Here is a 22,433-nt window from a genome sequence, read left to right on the forward strand (position 1 = left end):
ACAGCCTCACCACAGCTACACCACACACACACTACAGCCTCACCACAGCTACACCACACACACTACAGCCTCACCACAGCTACACCACACACACTACAGCCTCACCACAGCCACACCACACACACTACAGTCTCACCACAGCTACACCACACACACTACAGCCTCACCACAGCCACACCACACACACACTACAGCCTTACTACAGCTACACCACACACACTACAGCCTCACTACAGCTACACCACACACACCACAGCTACACCACACACACTACAGCCTCACCACACACACTACAGCCTCACCACAGCTACACCACACACACTACAGCCTCACCACAGCCACACCACACACACTACAGTCTCACCACAGCTACACCACACACACTACAGCCTCACCACAGCCACACCACACACACACTACAGCCTTACTACAGCTACACCACACACACTACAGCCTCACTACAGCTACACCACACACACCACAGCTACACCACACACACTACAGCCTCACCACAGCTACACCACACACACTACAGCCTCACCACAGCTACACCACACACACTACAGCCTCACCACAACTACACCACGCACACTACAGCCTCATCACAGCTACACCACACACACTACAACTACACCACACTACAGCCTCACCACAACTACACCACACACATCACAGCCTCACCACAACTACAGCCTCACCAAAACTACACCACACACACTACAGCCTCACCACAACTACACCACACACACTACAGCCTAACCACAGCTACAACACACACACTACAACTACACCACACTGCAGCCTCACCACAACTACACCACACACATCACAGCCTCACCACAACTACACCACACTACAGCCTCACCACAATTACACCACACACACTACAGCCTCACCACAACCACACCACACACACACTACAGCCTCACCACAGCCACACCACACACACTACAGCCTCACTACAGCTACACCACACACACTACAGCCTCACCACAGCTACACCACACACACTAGAGCCTCACTACAGCTACACCACACACACTACAGCCTCACTACAGCTACACCACACACACTACAGCCTCACCACAGCTACACCACACACACACTACAGTCTCACCACAGCTACACTACACACACTACAGCCTCATTACAGCTACACCACACACACTACAGCCTCATTACAGCTACACCACACACACTACAGCCTCATTACAGCTACACTACAGCTACACCACATTATAGCCTCACCACAACTACACCACACACACTACAGCCTCACCACAACTAGGACAGTGCATATCATTATCAGAGTTGTCTTTTTTTGTTTGTATTTTGACTGCTTGTGTTGTGGTTATTGCAAACATGATCCCTTGTATAAAGGTGTCAGTTTTGGTGCCAGATAAAAGGGTAAAAACCTATTAATATATCTTGCTACTGGCAAAGGATGTCTCGTAACGATTGCTTGTGTTGTGATCGAAACGTCGTGATTTTCATTATTATTATTTTATTATCTACGTGACTTTCCCGAAAGACCCGAATAGTATGAATTCCTGCAGTCACGAAATCTTTAAATCAAGCCTCGTCGCAGTTTCACAACCACATGGCAACTCACACCGTACCCCCTACTACAGCAGTATCACCTACAGCACACAACCCACACACACACCGCTCAAACAAACTACAGCCTCCACCGCAGCTCACACAACACACACACGACTCGTACTACAGTCTCATTACTTAAGATACTACAGCCTCATTACTTAGATACAACTCATTACACACACTATAAAGACCCCCCCCCCTCATGTAGCATTTTAACAGACTGTCGTTGCAAAGGGGTTGTGGTGGAATGCACCACGCCCGACCGCCTTTGTCTCCCCAAGTGCTGATGTTTACACAACCCATACAACTTATTACTTCGGGCTCACCCCACCCTTATTGACACCACACACACACTGCTGGCAGATACACCACACACACTGCTGACAGACACACCACACATACTGCTGACAGACACCACACACTGCTGACGGACACACCACACACTGCTGACAGACACACCACACATACTCCTGACAGACACATCACACACACTGCTGACACACCACACACACTGTTAACACACCCCACACTGCTGACAGACACACCACACTGCTGACACACACCACACACACTGCTGACAGACACACCACACATACTGCTGACAGACACACCACACACACTACTGACACACCACACACACTGCTGGCAGACACACCACACACATTGCTGACACACACACTGCGAACAGACACACCACACACACTGCTGACACACCACACACACTGCTGACACACCACACACACTGCTGACAGACACACCACACACTGCTGACATACACCACACACACTGCTGACACACCCCACACTGCTGACAGACACACCACACACTGCTGACACACACCACACACACTGCTGACACACACCCCACACACACTGCTGACAGACACACCACACACTGCTGACACACCACACATACTACTGACACACCACACACACTACTGACAGACACACCACACACACTGCTGACACACACACACCACACACACTGCTGACAGACACACCACACACTGCTGACACACCACACATACTACTGACACACCACACACACTACTGACAGACACACCACACATACTGCTGACAGACACACCACACATACTGCTGACAGACACCACACACTGCTGACAGACACACCACACACTGCTGACAGACACACCACACATACTCCTGACAGACACATCACACACACTGCTGACACACCACACACACTGTTAACACACCCCACACTGCTGACAGACACACCACACTGCTGACACACCACACACACTGCTGACACACCACACACACTGCTGACAGACACTCCACACATACTGCTGACAGACACACCACACACACTACTGACACACCATCACACTGCGAACAGACACACCACACACACTGCTGAGAGACACCACACACTACTGACACACCACACACACTGCTGACAGACACACCACACACACTGCTGACAGACACACCACACACACTGCTGACAGACACACCACACACACTGCTGACACACCACACACTGCTGACACACACACCACACACACTGCTGACAGACACACCACACACACTGCTGACAGACACACCACACACACTGCTGACAGACACACCACACACACTGCTGACACACCACACACTGCTGACACACACACCACACACACTGCTGACAGACACACCACACACTGCTGACACACTGCTGACAGACACACCACACACACTGCTGACAGACACACCACACACTGCTGACACACCACACATACTACTGACACACCACACACACTACTGACAGACACACCACACACAGCTGACAGACACATCACACACACTGCTGACAGACACACCACACACTGCTGACAGACACACCACACACACTGCTGACACACCACACACACTGCTGACAGACACACACACTACTGACAGACACACCATACACACTGCTGACACACACACCACACACACTGCTGACAGACACACCACACACTGCTGACAGACACACCATATACTACTGACAGACACACCACACACACTGCTGACAGACACACCACACACACTGCTGACACACCACACACACTGCTGACAGACACATCACACACACTGCTGACAGACACACCACACACACTGCTGACACATCACACACACTGCTGACACACCACACACACTGCTGACAGACACACCACACACTGCTGACACACCACACATACTACTGACACACCACACACACTACTGACAGACACACCACACACAGCTGACAGACACATCACACACACTGCTGACAGACACACCACACACTGCTGACAGACACACCACACACACTACTGACAGACACACACACTGCTGACAGACACACCACACACACTACTGACAGACACACCACACACTGCTGACAGACACACACACTACTGACAGACACACCACACACACTGCTGACACACCACACACACTGCTGACAGACACACCACACACACTGCTGACAGACACACCACACACTGCTGACAGACACACCACATACTACTGACAGACACACCACACACACTGCTGACAGACACACCACACACTGCTGACACACCACACACACTGCTGACAGACACATCACACACACTGCTGACAGACACATCACACACACTGCTGACACACCACACATACTACTGACAGACACACCACACACACTACTGACAGACACACCACACACACTACAGACACACCACACACACTGCTGACAGACACACCACACATACTGCTGACAGACACATCACACACACTACAGACACACCACACACACTGCTGACAGACACACCACACATACTGCTGACAGACACATCACACACACTACAGACACACCACACACACTGCTGACAGACACACCACACACACTGCTGACAGACACACCACACACTGCTGACAGACACACCACACACACTGCTGACACACCCCACACTGCTGACAGACACCACACACTGCTGACACACACACCACACACACTGCTGACACACACCACACACACTGCTGACAGACACACCACACATACTGCTGACAGACACACCACACACTGCTGACACACACTGCTGACACACCACACACACTGCTGACACACCACGCACACTACTGACACACCACATATACTACTGACACACACACCACACACACTGCTGACAGACACATCACACACACACTGCTGACAGACACACCACATACGCACTGCTCAAAAATAACTACGACTGACATAGATACACACACGAAACATATACCTCACAAAACGTGTAACGCTTATCATCAACAACACTGCCTTAAAATATATAATAGCCAACGTTGCAGGCAATGATCCTTAGCACAAACATCATGAGCGATTGGCCCATCTGTCACGGCAAATTGATTTCATGTGCTCTGACAATGGGGCATTTCCCGAAACGTTGTTACATATTAACTTTTACGGCAGTTTTATTGACGAAATCGTTGAGGCGACCATCGAAATCACTTGTAGCCGTGGCCGGGAATCGAACTCTGTTTTGGCCAGGTTCATAGCGCAACGGGCTTACAGTGAGGGAAAAAAAGTATTTGATCCCCTGCTGATTTTGTACGTTTGCCCATTGACAAAGAAATGATCAGTCTATAACTTTAATGGTAGGTTTATTTGAACAGTGAGAGACAGAATAACAACAAAAATCCAGAAAAACGCATGTCAAAAATGTTATAAATTGATTTGCATTTTAATGAGGGAAATAAGTATTTGACCATCTCTGCAAAACATGACTTAGTACTTGGTGGCAAAACCCTTGTTGGCAGTCACAGAGGTCAGACGTTTCTTGTAGTTGGCCACCAGGTTTGCACACATCTCAGGAGGGTTTTTGTCCCACTCCTCTTTGCAGATCTTCTCCAAGTCATTAAGGTTTCGAGGCTGACGTTTGGCAACTCGAACCTTCAGCTCCCTTCACAGATCTTCTATGGGATTAAGGTCTGGAGACTGGCTAGGCCACTCCAGGACCTTAATGTGCTTCTTCTTGAGCCACTCCTTTGTTGCCTTGGCCGTGTGTCTTTGGTCATTGACATGCTGGAATACCCATCCATGACCTATTTTCAATGCCCTGGCTGAGGGAAGGAGGTTCTCACCCAAGATTTGACGGTACATGGCCCCGTCCATCGTCCCTTTGATGCGGTGAAGTTGTCCTGTCCCCTTAGCAGAAAAAAACACCCCCAAAGCATAATGTTTCCACCTCCATGTTTGACGGTGGGGATGGTGTTCTTGGGGTCATAGGCAGCATTCCTCCTCCTCCAAACACGGCGAGTTGAGTTGATGCCAAGAGCTCCATTTTGGTCTCATCTGACCACAATACTTTCACCCAGTTTTCCTCTGAATCATTCAGAAGTTCATTGGAAAACTTCAGACGGGCATGTATATGTGCTTTCTTGAGCAGGGGGAGCTTGCAGGCGCTGCAGGATTTCAGTCCTTCACGGCGTAGTGTTACCAATTGTTTTCTTGGTGACTATGGTCCCAGCTGCCTTGAAATCATTGACAAGATCTTCCCGTGTAGTTCTGGGCTGATTCATCACCGTTCTCATGATCATTGCAACTCCACGAGGTGAGATATTGCATGGAGCCCCAGGCCGAGGGAGATTGACAGTTTTTTTGTGTTTCTTCAATTTGCGAATAATGCACCAACTGTTGTCACCTTCTCACCAAGCTGCTTGGCAGTGGTCTTGTAGCCCATTCCAGCCTTGTGTAGGTCTACAATCTTGTTCCTGACATCCTTGGAGAGCTCTTTGGTTTTGGCCATGGTGGAGAGTTTGGAATCTGATTGATTGCTTCTGTGGACAGGTGTCTTTTATACAGGTAACAAGCTGAGATTAGGAGCACTCCCTTTAAGAGTGTGCTCCTAATCTTAGCTCGTTACCTGTATTAAAGACACCTGGGAGCCAGAAATCTTTCTGACTGAGAGGGGGTCAAATACTTATTTCCCTCATTAAAATGCAAATAAATGTATAACATTTTGACATGCGTTTTTCTGGATTTTGTTGTTGCTATTCTGTCTCTCACTGTTCAAATAAACCTACCATTAAAATTATAGACTGATCATTTCTTTGTCAGTGAGCAAACGTACAAAATCAGCAGGGGATCAAATACTTTTTTCCCTCACTGTATTAACTACTGCGGGTACCTGCTTTTGTTTATATATTCAGATCTCTAATTAGGAAGGAACAGTGAATTTCATTCCCCGAGAGCAAGTGGTGGAATTGTTACGTTTTTTTGCGGGGGGCTCGGTCTTTGCGTAGGGCAGTAAAGTAGCAGGCAACCAACGTAAGAAGATCCTTTTATTAGAATTCGGTAAAACAAACAACAACAAAAAACCCTCAATATTTCAAGAGCCGAAATGCACGTGAATGGTCCTTAATATATAACGTCACCAAGCAGTCCTTAAGGAGCCAGATGAATTGGATTCCCATAGGGCAACCACTTTCCTCGAATGGAATAAACACATTTAAGTTATTTATTATTCACACACGCACCTGTCATTTGTAATGTGACACTCATTGTGACGTGTTGATGATGATGATGATGCGGGCCCAGGAAGCATGCAACGTTGGGCCAACGGTGGGCCAACATTGAACAAACCTTGCCCTACAGTATGTTTATTGGGGGATCAGCAGCCTGTTCCAAATGTGGGACAATACTTCAGCAAAGATATGAGACGTGAATTCCAGTTTAATAGCCTCAAGCCAGAGGTGGAGAGCTGAATTTTGTTGAAAAGATTGTAAAAAAAAAAGGCTAGTAATTTGTAGTGGTAACAGAATCCCATACGTTATTGACCCGCCCCTACCGGACATCTGTAAAATAAAGAGCTTTATAGCTCATCGGATTCCTTCCGCGACCCAAATAAAGATTATGATTCTGAACTGCATTACAGATTGCAAACCGTTGTGCTGTTACATTCCCTACACCGCATAAGCACACGGCAGGTCGTCGCGCGCGCGATTGGCCCGCACCCCGACCAATCGCGGGAGCGCGTCGTGCCTGCGCGCGCTTGTGGCCTTTGATTGGTCGAACTGCATTGAAGGACTGACCAATCCGGTGTGCGACCCCACAGAGGGGGGGGGGGTGTGAATCGACGTCACTTCCTCTAGGAATTAACATTTAATTTAAATATAGTGGAAGAATCCGATGAGCTACAAAGCTATTTTTCTCACATTGTCCAGCGGGTCAGAACGTTGCAACAACAATAAACAATACAAACAAAACCACGATAGGAGTGCAAAAAATATAAAAGATAAATCACTTGATAAAAATATACATATAAATTAAACTAAACTTTTTTTTTTTAATCTTACCCGGTATTAACTTTTTTTTAGAAGCGACCTGACCACAAATAATAACTCAACAAAGTGGTTCATGTCGGGGGCGGGATGGGGAATCATGGTATTTTGCTCCAACGGGAATCGATCATCTTTTACTAATTCTTGTAGCAATGAATGCAGACTTGGCCGTTCAAATGCGATTCAACGTTGAAGCATTCGCCCAAGGCAGGCATCGATTCTCGAGCAACCCCTACGATGGAAATCGACACGGAAACTTCCACCACGCTTCGACGGTGGAGTCGTTGCTCCTCGAATCGACGACGTCTCTTCCGCCGACATTCGAAAATATTCCGGTCCAATTAAAATCAATTCCTGGAAAATGTCCTTATTTCTGCACTCAAGAGTCCATTGGAACAACTGAATCGAAGGTTCGATTCTTTTTGTACGCGGTCCTCGTTTTCATTGAATGCCACGAAGTGACGGTGACGTCACCACGGCGCCTGTGCCAGGCTAGGTGCACTTCGAGGCCACCACGTGAAGAGTCGAAGACTGGCCGCTGACAGGAGGTGGTCTCGGGACAGACCCAGATGGTGCCATGGGTTGGTCGACTGAGATAACCGGGAGATGCACCACCTGTGCCCCCTACTGTGCCAACCTGCTGCGCTTTAGCCACCCGGCGCTCCGCTCGTTGTTGTGAGCGTCGCTCCTCTGCCCTCCGTTGTTGTTGTTGTTGCTGGAGGGCGACTGCCTCCAACTGCCCAGTCACAGCAGCAGCGTCCTGCACGAGCCTCCTCCACAGATGCCGATTTGGGGCCGTCCATAAATGACGTCACGCGATTTTGGACGATTTTTTATCCCCCCCCCCTCTCGTCACACGGCGTCACAAAAAGTCAGACCCCCCCCCTCGAATATGACGTCACAAAGCTCTGCCCCCCCCCCCCCAAAAAATAAAACCTGCTTAAAATCGTTTTAAACTACGGTATTGTCATTGTAGTGCGTATTTAATGTGGCGCTGTACTCTGATTTTGTAGGAGAAAACATTTATTAAAAAGTATTTTTAATTAAGTAGAACGTGTTGTTTATATTTATTTAAAGTTGCTGCGTATTTTGATGTGACGTCACATTTCTCAACAACCCCCCCCCCCCCTTCGTCACACGCCGTCACAAATGTCTGACCCCCCCCCCCCAGGTGCGTGACGTCATTTATGGACGGCCCCAAATGCAATCGATGACTCTTAACCTTCCAGTCGACATCGATACTGGAAGGCCTTTAATTTGAATCGACACTTGGAACATATCCAGCGATGCGAGGCCATGTGGTGATGCCTCCCCCTGGGGACTGCGGGAGGGACACTACAACCACAGCGCACTGACAAGCGCACGGAGTTTACACGTGCGGTTTTACTGTGTAGGAACCTCCTGGTTACTACACCAGCAGCCCACAGGGGATTATTGTGTCCGTCCGTCCGTCGTGCATCCAAAAATGGGAGGGGTGGGGCTGGGTGGAGGGGGAGGGTGGGGGGGGGGCTGGTCACCCCGTGGTGCCCTTATAAAACTCAACGCTTAACCGACTCACGCCGGCTTGTGCCCGCCCTCACAGTGGGGCATATTTGTGGAATACACCACGTGGTGGTGCCGCCGTTGTTGACCCTGGCCATTGACCGAGCAACCCGACGTTCCTACCAGCTCTCTTCGCAGGAGAATGTGTTACGGACTCAACGTTGGTGAACGACAAGCTTACAATGTTGAGTCCGTTAAAAGCATACGTCGGTATAAATTATGAATTACAAAAAAATCTATACAGGAGTTAGTTTGATTTTAAGCTTTGGTGACTGCAGGAATTACTCTTTGGTTCTTTCGGTAAAGCCACGTAGAAAGAAAATAAATTAAATACTATAATACGACGTTTCGATTGCAACACAAGCTACCGTCATCAGGTAGAACTAAATTTGAGAGAGAGACAAACTACAGACACGGAGACACACAGACAGACACACGAGCAGAGAGAGACAACACAGACACACAGAGAGACACACACAACATAGACACACAGAGACCTATGTGTCTATGTTGTGTCTGTCTGTGCATCTCAGTGTCTGTGTTTGGCCTCTCTCTCAAATGTAGTTCGCTTGTGTTGCGAAACGTCGTATTCTATTATTTTATTTATTTTATTTCTACGTGACTTTAGTAACTTTACCAAAAGAACCAATGAGTAAGATGAGTTAGTTTTATTCCCATTACAAAGGGAGACCACTCCAATGCATTTCTGCTGTTTTCACTAAGCCTTATGATGTGCATTTGTGTTATGCAATTTTTTAGAGACGCTTAGTTTCAATGGGCTATTGTTATAATTGGCAATGGCCTTTCCATTGCAGGTTTAACCCCCCCCCCCCCATCATCATCATCTTACACGTGCCCATTAACCTCAGTCAAATATTTCGGATTTCCCCATGGCGTTTCCGTCCGTCACGGCCCCAGCGGATGCCAAAATGTATCTCACTTCTGTGCAACAAACTGATCGAATGGGCTATCAGCAGCAGCAATGATCAATCCACTGCTGGATGAAGGCCTCACCAATCCGCTGCCACCTCTCACGATCTTATGATGCGACAATCCATCCAAATCCTGCACGTGAACTGATTTCAATTTAACACGTAGGCTTATTGCGATCAATATCCAAGATAGAGATTTTTTTGTGAGTTTACTCTCCAACACACCGGTGTGCTGAACAAGTAGCGAATTGGCCACGTTTTGTTCACGTGACAAACCTTACCGATTGCCTGCGTCGGGTGGTGGCGGGTTTAGAGCGACGCATTTATGTTTACGTGATCAATCCCCCCCCAAAAAACACCTCGAGAATGAACTGATTTCATCACTCCATCTCCTCGGTGCCTGTAATCTCAAATCGCGTTGCGTTCCCTGGCTGGCAATCCCGTTCAAGTATTCTTGACCGTCGTCCATGGGAAATCGGGCCCACTTTTCGTGTCATCTGCATGACGTTAATTCACATGCACAACCTAAACATCTTCTTAAACCTTACCACAAGGGGGTAGCACTGCTCGCCGAGAGTTCAAAATGTGTGCTAAGGGGCCGTCCATAAATGACGTCACGCACCTAGAGGGGGGGGGGGGGTTCAGACATTTGTGACGATGTGTGACGAGGGGGGGGGGTGTTTGAGAAATGTGACGTCACATCAAAATGCGCAACTTTAAATAAATATAGACAAGACGTTCTACTTAATAAAATATACTTTTTAATAATTGTTTCTCCTACAACATCAGAGTGCAGCGCCACATTAAATACGCACTACAATGACAATAGTTTAAAGCGATTTCAAGCATGATAATTGGTTTTTTACCCTTTTATCTGGCAACAAAACTGACACCTTTTTTACAAGGAGTCATGTTTACATTGACTACAATACCTGCGGTCGGAACGCAAACAAAAAACAACTCTGATAATGTATGTGGCACTGTCCTTGAAATTGATTGATCCACACCCGAGACAGCTTTCTTTAGAGCCTCGTCTCACATGGTGTTGGACCAAAAAACGCCAAAAGGCGCACAACTCAAAGACAATGCACCATCAGAGTATGAGAGCTCGGGGTAAGCATTTACACCATTGGAAACCTCATTTGCCAGTAACAAAATATGATAATTGTTTTTTTACCCTTTTATCTGGCAACAAAACTGACACCTTTTTTTACAAGGAGTCATGTTTACATTGACCACAATACCTGCGGTCGGAACGCAAACAAAAAACAACAACTCTGATAATGTATTCACTGTCCTTGAAATTGATTGGTCCACACCCGAGACAGCTTTCTTTAGAGCCTCGTCGCACATGGTGTTGGACCAGAAGACGCCAAAAGGCGCACAACTCAAAGGCAATGCACCATCATGACGGGATCGGTGTGGGGACCTGACGCGCGTGAGTGACATGGGACGGAGCTGTGTGAATTGAACTGCGTAGACTGTAGGGTGTAGATTACAGACGATGCGACACGACGTGGATTGGTGTTAGTTTATTGAATCGTGATTCGTTACGTGTTGCATACACCTCGTTGGTTGTAAATCGACGTACACAATATTAACTGATTATATATTATAAGTGCTGTTCTTAATAAAATTACCAAAAAACAGAGCGAGTTCAACTCTGGTGTATCGGAGCCCCACGCACAACTTCACACTGGTGGCTCGTGTAAATTGTTAAGTAATGTTCAATGTATACATTTGAAAACGTGCACGTTTTGTGTTTTTATTTTATTTTATCGATTTCGACTGGTGCAGCTTATCCCCACTGACTCCGAATGTCCAGTCGCCACCGACTGCAAAATATATTATTTAAAAAATACACAGTTGCAAAAATTATTACCACCACACAATTAACCGCTCTATTACTTCAAACCAAAATAATTTAAACTTAACGTACATTCATTATGATAATCAAGAAGAACGGAGCTGTCATTTTTGTTCTTGGTATCACACCATGGTTCAGCAATTGCGTAAATGCTTTCGATTACTGAAAGCCCTCAAAAAACATATTCCATTTCGTAAATGATCAATTTGATCAGAAGCATGAGAAGTGAATGTCCATTCGTTGTCAGTGCTTCTTTTGTGATGATGAAACCTTTCTTCTTATACAGGGCAATGGCTGGGCGCTGAACCATCGTGGTCGTCAACTTGCAGAGGCGATACCCGTGCTCCCGTGCCCTCTGCACCACCGCATCAATGAGGTCCGAAGCGATTCCACGTCGGCTGTAACGTTCGTCTACCACCATGCGAAACATCTCACACACGCTGGGATCCTGCGTGCTTGGAACGAGCGCCAAAGTTCCCACCACCTCTCCACCTCCCCCGCTCCCAGTGGCCTCGTCGCAGCAGGTCTCAGCCACCAAGAAGCAGGAGCCGGGACGCTCCACAAAATATTCCCGTATGTTTGCCATTTGTGAGTTGAGCATGGCCGTCACGTAGGAGTTGTACGCAAACCAGCAGCAGTAGTAGATGGCAAGAACCACCAACATGACTCCTCCGATGGCAGCCAAGAGTGAGGAGGTACAGATGTAAATCAGAGCCAGAAAGGCGACCATTATCAGCAGATTTGATAAGCGACTCACTGTGCTGTAAAATAGAGGTCGCGCCAGTCCCATTATTCCCTGACAGAAGAGCTCACGTACACGATGGAAATCTTTATCCTCGTACGGTCGGATGTGAAAAGAAGGTGCTCCCGTTTGCTTTTGCAGGGCAGAAGCACCTTTTCCTCTCTTGATGGCATGAGAGGCCTCCATTGCTTTGGAGGAGGGTGGAGGGGAAGAAACACAAATGTATTTCATACTCTAGAAATATTTGTACTGCATGGTATTTATTCACTAAAAAAATAACTATAAATAATGGTTATGTTACGCATGCAAACTTAATGCTGTTCCTGATGTATCCACAATAACCATTATTTACGTGATTGTAGAAATATGACATACTTCAATAAAAAAAAAACATTCTATAGACTACATTAACTGTGAATATACTTCAATAACTGTATTGCATTTCTTAAGCAGAAAATATTTTTTTAAAAACTGCAGCCCAGCTTAGCGACACGAAATAAGGTTGTGTCAATTCACACGTAAGGGTGAACTCTGCCCATGCTCCTTTGAGGGTCACGGAATGAGCACCCTCTGTGTGGAAAGTCAGTGGTGGCCATCATATGGAGACACTGACCCCTGCCGTGGTGTTGATGAATTTCACCTTCACTCACACTTTATTGTTCATTAGAACTGAGAGACACTTTGACTTATTTTACTAATGTACAGTAGGCTCGATTATCCGCGTGCGTTTTATCCGATTTTCGGATTAACTGCGCACCTGAGATTTTGACAAAAATTAATCCCATGAGCCGAAATGAATAATCTAATAACAGTTATGCATTGTTTTTCTTGGAAATGTTTATTACAAGTCACATGCTTAGACCGAATAAATATTGTGCTCCGGTTAATCCGAAATCCACGCAATCACCTCTACAGTACAGTAGTTGCATATCTTTTCAACAGTGGGCGGAGTTTTGATGTTGATTGGCATAGCCCTGCTGTCCACTCAGGGATGGGGAACGTCTGACCCGCGGGCCGTATGAGGCCCGCGAAATCATTTGGTCTCTGGCCCTGCCAAGGCAACCGCAGGCAGGACTCTAAATTCAATAAATCTAGGTAGGAGCAAACCTGGAAAAGCAGTTGCGAGTAGCAACATCATCAATACCAGCTAACATCATCACACGCCTCACCAAAGAGAAGCAGTTCCAGCCATCGCATTAGGGGTGAGTTAATTAAATGTTTGACCAAATATAACAGGCTAATTTTTAAGTTGATCATTTTGAATGGCCCGCGAATGATGATGTTATATAAATATCCAAATGGGCCTTGGCTAGAAAAAATGTTCCCCACCCCTGACTTAAGTGGACCTAGTCTTCTGCTGGGCGGGAGCAGGAAAATGGTATCAATGAGCACTCGCATCAATCGGTCGATAATCGATTACGATATGCAAATGCACGTGCATAACAATGCATCCCCTGTGCATAAAGAGCAGAAAAGGTGAAGACTTGTTTAGAAGGGCCTCTGAACAACACGTAATTAAATTAAAAGATGTAGATGGAGAGGACATTGCATTTACACCGAATACAGTCAGTCCTCATTTAATGCGGTAGATGCATTCCTGAAAAGTCCCGCGTTAATCAGAATCAGAAAGGGAGTTTTATTCGCCATGAAAGTTCGCACAGACAAGGAATTTACTTTGGCAGGAAGGTGCATACATTCAACATATAGGAATCTTAAATATTAAAAAAGCGAAAAATGCTTCAATCGAAAACTTTTTCACCATTAATAATGTAGCGATCAAATTGGCAAAAGATACAATGTACGCACACACTAACGTGGCGGCATGACAAACTGAGGGTAGGCCACCACGTTACTTTTCCATTCCGCGTGCTGTGCGTTGCGCTAAAAGTATTTCCAAATGAAAGAAACCGCGTTGTCGCGAAAACGCGTTGTGCGAACACGCGCTAAGCGAGGGCTTGCCGCAGTTACACGTTGACAATCGTGGAATGCATCATTCCGACATTGAAGATGAGCAGGCTGTGGCAGGACACTTTGCTAGATGGATGATGATCCGTGGCTGAGAACAAACGGGAGTGGCAGCCAAAGGTGCGAACATGCCCGAGATATCGTCCACCGTTGAAACCAGAGACAGCCTCTTTAATGACTTTTGTCTCGCCAAAGATCGACGCAAACGTCTCTGGTGTCGGCCAATCAGTTTTAAGGACAATTCATACATAATTGTCAAAGTACATGTTTTGTACCGCAAACGCGTGCGCTTAAAGCAGAATTGACGCATTATAATAGGTTGTCTATTTGGCGTTTAAACACGTGAACATCTAACAAAAATCACGACGTTTTTGTTATATTATTTTATTTTTACCTACGTGACTTTACCGAATAGAACCAAAGAATATATGGATCCTTGCAGTCACGAAAGCTTCAAATCTAGAAATGTGAACATCTGTACTATTGTCAGATCCCATACACAGGAGATGGGGATTGGTGGGTGAGCATCGCTCAATGATCGCAGCCGCAACAACAGAGTGCACTTGTTAGGCGCCTTTCACACGCACCAAAAATTATTATCGTAAAAAAAAATATATATACACATATCGACGACGCAAACGCTTACTTAAATCGTGCAGGACGCTGTTAGTCTCCCCTCCCAAACCCCCCCCCACCCCCAATGTGCTCGCTCGAACACCCAAACACAGCCAAGCCGAAGCTGCTCAACGTGCCAGTGGTGATCGATCACCCGCGCACCTACGGCGATGAACAAACGTTGACCTTCTTCTTTGGTTCTTTCGGTAAAGTCACGTAGAATGAGAATAAAATAATAAATTGATAAAATAAAATAACACAATTATTATAAAATAACACAATAATATTGTGTTATTTTATTTTATCAATTTATTATTTTATTCTCATTCTACGTGACTTTACCGAAAGAACCAAAGAAGATGAATCATTGCAGTCACGAAAGCTTTAAATCGAAATTTAAACGTTGGCCTTGTAACGGCGCGAAAGAAATTCGGCACGCATGCTATGCATGCACGCGCGATTAGCAAGGTCGGCTACGCACGGTGCGAAAGAAGTTCAACGTTGCAGTCGCGTACGTAGCAAATTCACGTGACACGCGCGGCCGGTGATGACCCACGCAGAAATCATCCGGCACCCCAAGGGGGCCAAGGGAGTCAGGCGGAACACGCGCGCGCCAATCAACGCACTGGGGTGGAGCGATGGATGAAGCCAGTCTTCCCATGTTACTGCCGCTATTCTTAGGGGCCGTCCATAAATGACGTCACGAGATTTTGCACGATTTTTGACCTCCCCCCCCCCCTCTTCGTCACGCGGCGTCACAAAAAAGTCAGACCCCCCCCCGCCCCCTTAAGTATGACGTCACAAAGTTCTGCCCCCCCAAAAAATATATATAACATGCTTCAAATCGCTTTAAACTATTGTCATTGTAGTGCGTATTTAATGTGGCGCTGCACTCTGATGTTGTAGGAGAAAACATTTATTAAAACGTCTATTTAATTAAGTAGAACGTGTTATCTATGTTTATTTAAAGTTGCGCATTTTGATGCGACGTCACATTTCTCAAACCCCCCCCCCCCCTCGTCACACATCGTCACAAATGTCTGAACCCCATCCCCCAGGTGCGTGACGTCATTTACGGACGGCCCCTTAATAAATACATGGGGTTTGGTGACACAGAGTAGTTGTGCTTAGTTTGTTATTTCGACGATTTACACCTTCTAAAGGCATCTCGCACCCCCAAGGGGGCTCCTGCACCCCAAGGTTAAGAAGAACCACTGGGTAAGACGGCCAATACGTGTAAGGGCCCGTCCATAAATGACGTCACGCACCCAGGGGGGGGGGGGGCAGACATTTGTGATGATGTGTGACGAGGCGGGGGGGGGGAGTGAGAAATGTGACGTCACATCAAAATGCGCAACTTTAAATAATATAGAATTGTTATAACAACACTCCTACAACATCAGAGTGCAGCGCCACATTAAATACGCACTACAATGACAATAGTTTAAAGCAATTTTAAGCATGTTTTATTTTCAAAATGGAAATATGGTTTGGGGGGGGGAGCAGAGCTTTGTGACGTCATATTTGAGGGGGGGGGGTCTGACTTTTTTTGACGCCGTGTGACGAGGGGGGGGGTCAAAAATCGTCCAAAATCGCGTGACGTCATTTATGGACGGCCCCTAAGTTCACTGGGGGGGGCAATGTCCCGGAGCTTCTGCCGGCCACGAGAGAGGGCTTCTGGAGATGGAGAGGGTTCGTGTTGTTGTTGCTTTGCTACTGAATTACGGTGGCAAATCAAGTGACCAGGATGTCTGCCATTCGTGTCGTTGTTTATGATCTTAACGACACAATACCGTCGATAAGTAGACAATGTTTCCTTTCAAACACTGTCCAGTAGTAAAAACAATATACAGCGAGGGAAAAAAGTATTTGATCCCCTGCTGATTTTGTACGTTTGCCCACTGACGAAGAAATTATCACTCTTTGGTTTTTTCGGTAAAGTCACGTATAAATAAGAAATAATAAAATAACATAATAGCGTACGACGTTTCGGTTGCAACACAAGCAGCCATCATCAGGTACAGAAGAGCTAAATTTGGGAGAGAGGGGAAACACATAATCTCAGATGTATATACAGACACCCAAGTAGGGGGAAATGACACAGATACAACAGGGGACACAGAGAGAGAAGCATACCAGACAAACAGGGTTTAGCAAAAATTTTGGAACCATGTAAAGCAACACAGACGGTCGGTCAAAACACAATTAACGCATAGTCCGGTTGATCACGTTATTTCAAAGATACACAGCTTAAAGGTCGCGGTCTGAGCTTGGCTGTGTTTGCTCCAGCGCTGTCCTCCAGACAGTCTCGTCCCTTCACCTGATGAAGGGTGCTTGTGTTGTGGCCGAAACGTCGTGAGAATTTTATTGTGTTATTTTATTTTATCAATTTATTATTTTATTCTCATTCTACGTGACTTTACCGAAAGAACCAAATAAGATGTTATAAATTGATTTGCATTTTAATGAGGGAAATAAGTATTTGACCCCTCTGCAAAACATGACTTAGTACTTGGTGGCAAAACCCTTGTTGGCAATCACAGAGGTCAGACGTTTCTTGTAGTTGGCCACCAGGTTTGCACACATCTCAGGAGGGATTTTGTCCCACTCCTCTTTGCAGATCTTCTCCAAGTCATTAAGGTTTCGAGGCTGACGTTTAGCAACTCGAACCTTCAGCTCCCTTCACAGATCTTCTATGGGATTAAGGTCTGGAGACTGGCTAGGCCACTCCAGGACCTTAATGTGCTTCTTCTTGAGCCACTCCTTTGTTGCCTTGGCCGTGTGTTTTGGGTCATTGTCATGCTGGAATACTCATCCACGACCCATTTTCAATGCCCTGGCTGAGGGAAGGAGGTTCTCACCCAAGATTTGTCGGTACATGGCCCCGTCCATCGTCCCTTTGATACGGTGAAGTTGTCCTGTCCCCTTAGCAGAAAAACACCCCCAAAGCATAATGTTTCCACCTCCATGTTTGACGGTGGGGATGGTGATCTTGGGGTCATAGGCAGCATTCCTCCTCCAAACACGGCGAGTTGAGTTGATGCCAAAGAGCTCCATTTTGGTCTCATCTGACCACAACACTTTCGCCCAGTTGTCCTCTGAATCGTTCAGATGTTCATTGGCAAACTTCAGACGGGCATGTATATGTGCTTTCTTGAGCAGGGGGACCTTGCGGGCGCTACAGGATTTCAGTCCTTCACGGCGTAGTGTGTTACCAATTGTTTTCTTGGTGACTATGGTCCCAGCTGCCTTGAGATCATTGACAAGATCCTCCCGTGTAGTTCTGGGCTGATTCCTCACCGTTCTCATGATCATTGCAACTCCACGAGGTGAGATCTTGCATGGAGCCCCAGGCCGAGGGAGATTGACAGTTCTTTTGTTTTTTTCCATTTGTGAATAATCGCACCAACTGTTGTCACCTCACCAAGCTGCTTGGCAATGGTCTTGTAGCCCATTCCAGCCTTGTGTAGGTCTACAATCTTGTCCCTGACATCCTTGGAGAGCTCTTTGGTCTTGGCCATGGTGGAGAGTTTGGAATCTGATTGATTGCTTCTGTGGACAGGTGTCTTTTATACAGGTAACAAGCTGAGATTAGGAACACTCCCTTTAAGAGTGTGCTCCTAATCTCAGCTCGTTACCTGTATAAAAGACACCTGGGAGCCAGAAATATTTCTGATTTAGAAGGGGTCAAATACTTATTTCCCTCATTAAAATGCAAAACAATTTATAACATTTTTGACATGCGTTTTTCTGGATTTTTTTGTTGTTATTCTGTCTCTCACTGTTCAAATAAACCTACCATTAAAATTATAGACTGATCATTTCTTTGTCAGTGGGCAAACGTACAAAATCAGCAGGGGATCAAATACTTTTTTTCCCCTCACTGTAGTAGACAGTATGTTAATGTATTTGGTAAAAAAACGCAACTTTTCTAATTGTTAAATATTGAGAGGGATTTTCTCCCCTTATTAACGCGTGATCATTTTTATTGTCACATAAAAAAGCACGAGTAGTATAACACGAAAGAGCTTTGTTGTTTTCCAGCCCACAGTATCATTGTTGGATTGGTTCATAATTTGAATCAACTAAATACATTATTTTATGTCACACACCACTGCATCGGCAATGGTTGCACACGAAGCTCAAATAACAAGTCAATAATCTTGATTTGAAGCTTTCGTGACTGCAGGAATCCATACTCTTTGGTTCTTTCGGTAAAGTCACGTAGGTAGAAATAAAATAAAACAAATCACGACGTTTCGATCGCAACACAGGCCGCCTTCAGCATTTACGTTCTATCGGGGGAAAAAATCTCACCGCGGCTACGGGTTTCATCAACGCGACAAGGAAACAACACGACAAATCACGCGTCGCTTGTGTTGCCATCAAAACGTGATCAGTTTTATTTTATTGCTACCCACGTGACTTTACCGAAAGAACCAAAGAACAAGTCAATACATTCTTCAGTAAAAAGGAAAATACGACGTTCCGGGCAACGAGCCTTCAACACAGCACATAAAAACGCCCGATCGTACTTACAGATTGGGTTGGTTCCGGCTGGGGAGTTGGACTTCTCACGAAGTGTTTTCACGGATTGGATATCCAGTTTGGACCCTCGCCCTTCGCCCCCTCAACCCCCCCCCATCACCCCCCCATCACCCCCCCCCCATCACCCCCCTCCCTCCGAACCACGTGGAATGTTGTGTAATGTCCACGGAAGAGCAGCGAATGGTAAAACCTGGCGCTCGTGATTATAGAGAGCATTCGGCCTGCACAAGTTATAGTTATTTTTTGTATTTAAAGCTTTCGTGACTGCAGGGATTCATATTCTTGGTTCTTTCGGTAAAGTCACGTAGAAGGGAAACAATAAAATATAAAAAACACAATTAAATTCTCACGAAGTTTTGACTGCAACACAAGCAATCATCATCAGGTGTGAAAACCACAGCAAAACATTTTCTTGCTGTGGTTTTCACACCTGATGATGATTGCATCATCAGTCGAAACGTCGTGAGAATTTTATTGTTTTATATTTTTCTTATTTTATTGTTTCCCTTCTACGTGACTTTACCGAAAGAACCAAGAATAAATAGGTCTTAGAATTAGAAATTATAAGAAACGATAGAAATGAACATTCATGCACGGGACAGCATGGATATTTATAAGTCGCCATCTTGTACAATATTTACATTTTGTTCCAATAACAGAAAATTCACGGGAATATTTCCAGTCATTTTATATGCAGACTTCAAACCAACCAAAACACATTTACAATGAGATACACAGGGCCCAATTAATTGACCATTGCCGCGTTTTATTAGAATGGCCAAGTTGAATGGCAAACTCCACCGCATTCCACAATTTTACTTGCGTGGCTAATTTTACCTTTGGTGGACCACATTCTACCACGGTGGGGTCTGCACCGCAGAATGGGCTGAACTGGGCAAGGTTAAAATGCATCCAGGGTGGACATAGGCCAAGAGCCACGACATTGTCGAAACTGACCCAACTTCTATGACCCGATTCCAGAGGCAGAATCGCAAACATTGTGAAGTGTGGCAAATTCATACAATCTGTTCGTGTCTTTTGTATTTGTTGCGAAGGTTGATGGTTGGTGGCGCAGAATGGCACCACACAAATTCCTCCTGGGAATTTGACATTTCCATGAATAGGGGCAGAATTCATTTTGGGAAATGTATTGATGGCAGAATTTTCGTAAAATTTGTATTAAAAAAAAATGGTCATGAACTGGGCCCATGGAATACTATTCTCATGTGTGTGGGTTACCAATGAAGTCTTGAACTTCTTCCATTAGCTCGACTAACTCTGACCGCTCAACATATGAACTGTGTCCGTGATTTAAAGCTTTCGTGACTGCAGGGATTCATGTTCTTGATTCTTTCGGTAAAGTCACCACGTAGAAGGGAAACAATCAAATAAAAAATATATAAAACAATACAATTCTCACGACGTTTCGACTGCAACACAAGCAATCATCATCAGAAACGTCGTGAGAATTTTATTGTTTTATATTTTTATTATTTTATTGTTTCCCTTCTACGTGACTTTACCGAAAGAACCAAGAATGTGTCCATGATGTTGATAGTTTAATTTTTATATTTTCAATTCACACGTGTTTTTTTTCCAGTTGACAATAACAACGGCAGGTAGCAATGTTTTAATTAGAAAACTCAAACTGTCAATAACAACAATTGCAAGCCATTGTCTCTTACATTTCTACAGCATATGTTACCATACAATGCGTGTACATTTTATTTAAGCAGTGTGTACATATTTTTGAGGCGTTCTGAAACAGGTATTAATATTCAATTCCAAATTACGTCCGCCTTTTAATCTCCATCCCTGTCACAGCTGAATTTGTAAGCAGGAAATATTTTTAATTATTTTCTGGCAGTTCTATTGCTGCATTAAACAAAATAAACAGGACACAAAAGCTATCACACTCCCATAAAAAATGCCGAATACAGACAAAAATAACGTCATGTATTTATTACCGAGCGTTCAAAAGGTAATTGCCAAATAATTTGTACCTTAAGGATGCAATGCTAAACTATCTCCCCATTTGGTGGCTCCAACACTCAAGAATCCTGTGACTCAGGCCCAGGATCAGCTTAGGGGACTGAAGTCCCCCAAGGAGAAACCAAATAGGCGTTCATTTCTATTCCACTGGGAACAAAGTCGCCTCGTACTCACAGACTCATTGGATGAACTCTAGGGATCGTCGTAGGTGTACACATCTGATGCAGTTATTTATTAATTATTAAATGATGTGCATGAATGTATCATATCAGTATTGTTACCGGTGTAAGTTTCTGTAAAGTCCAGTCTGTTGCTTGGTGTAGGTTATGGTCAAAATAAGTACT

Source organism: Petromyzon marinus, chromosome 38, assembly GCF_048934315.1.
Source record: "Petromyzon marinus isolate PM22_M1 ecotype Great Lakes invasive population chromosome 38, UKy_Petmar_22M1.pri1.0, whole genome shotgun sequence".
Taxonomy (NCBI): Eukaryota; Metazoa; Chordata; class Hyperoartia; order Petromyzontiformes; family Petromyzontidae; genus Petromyzon; species Petromyzon marinus.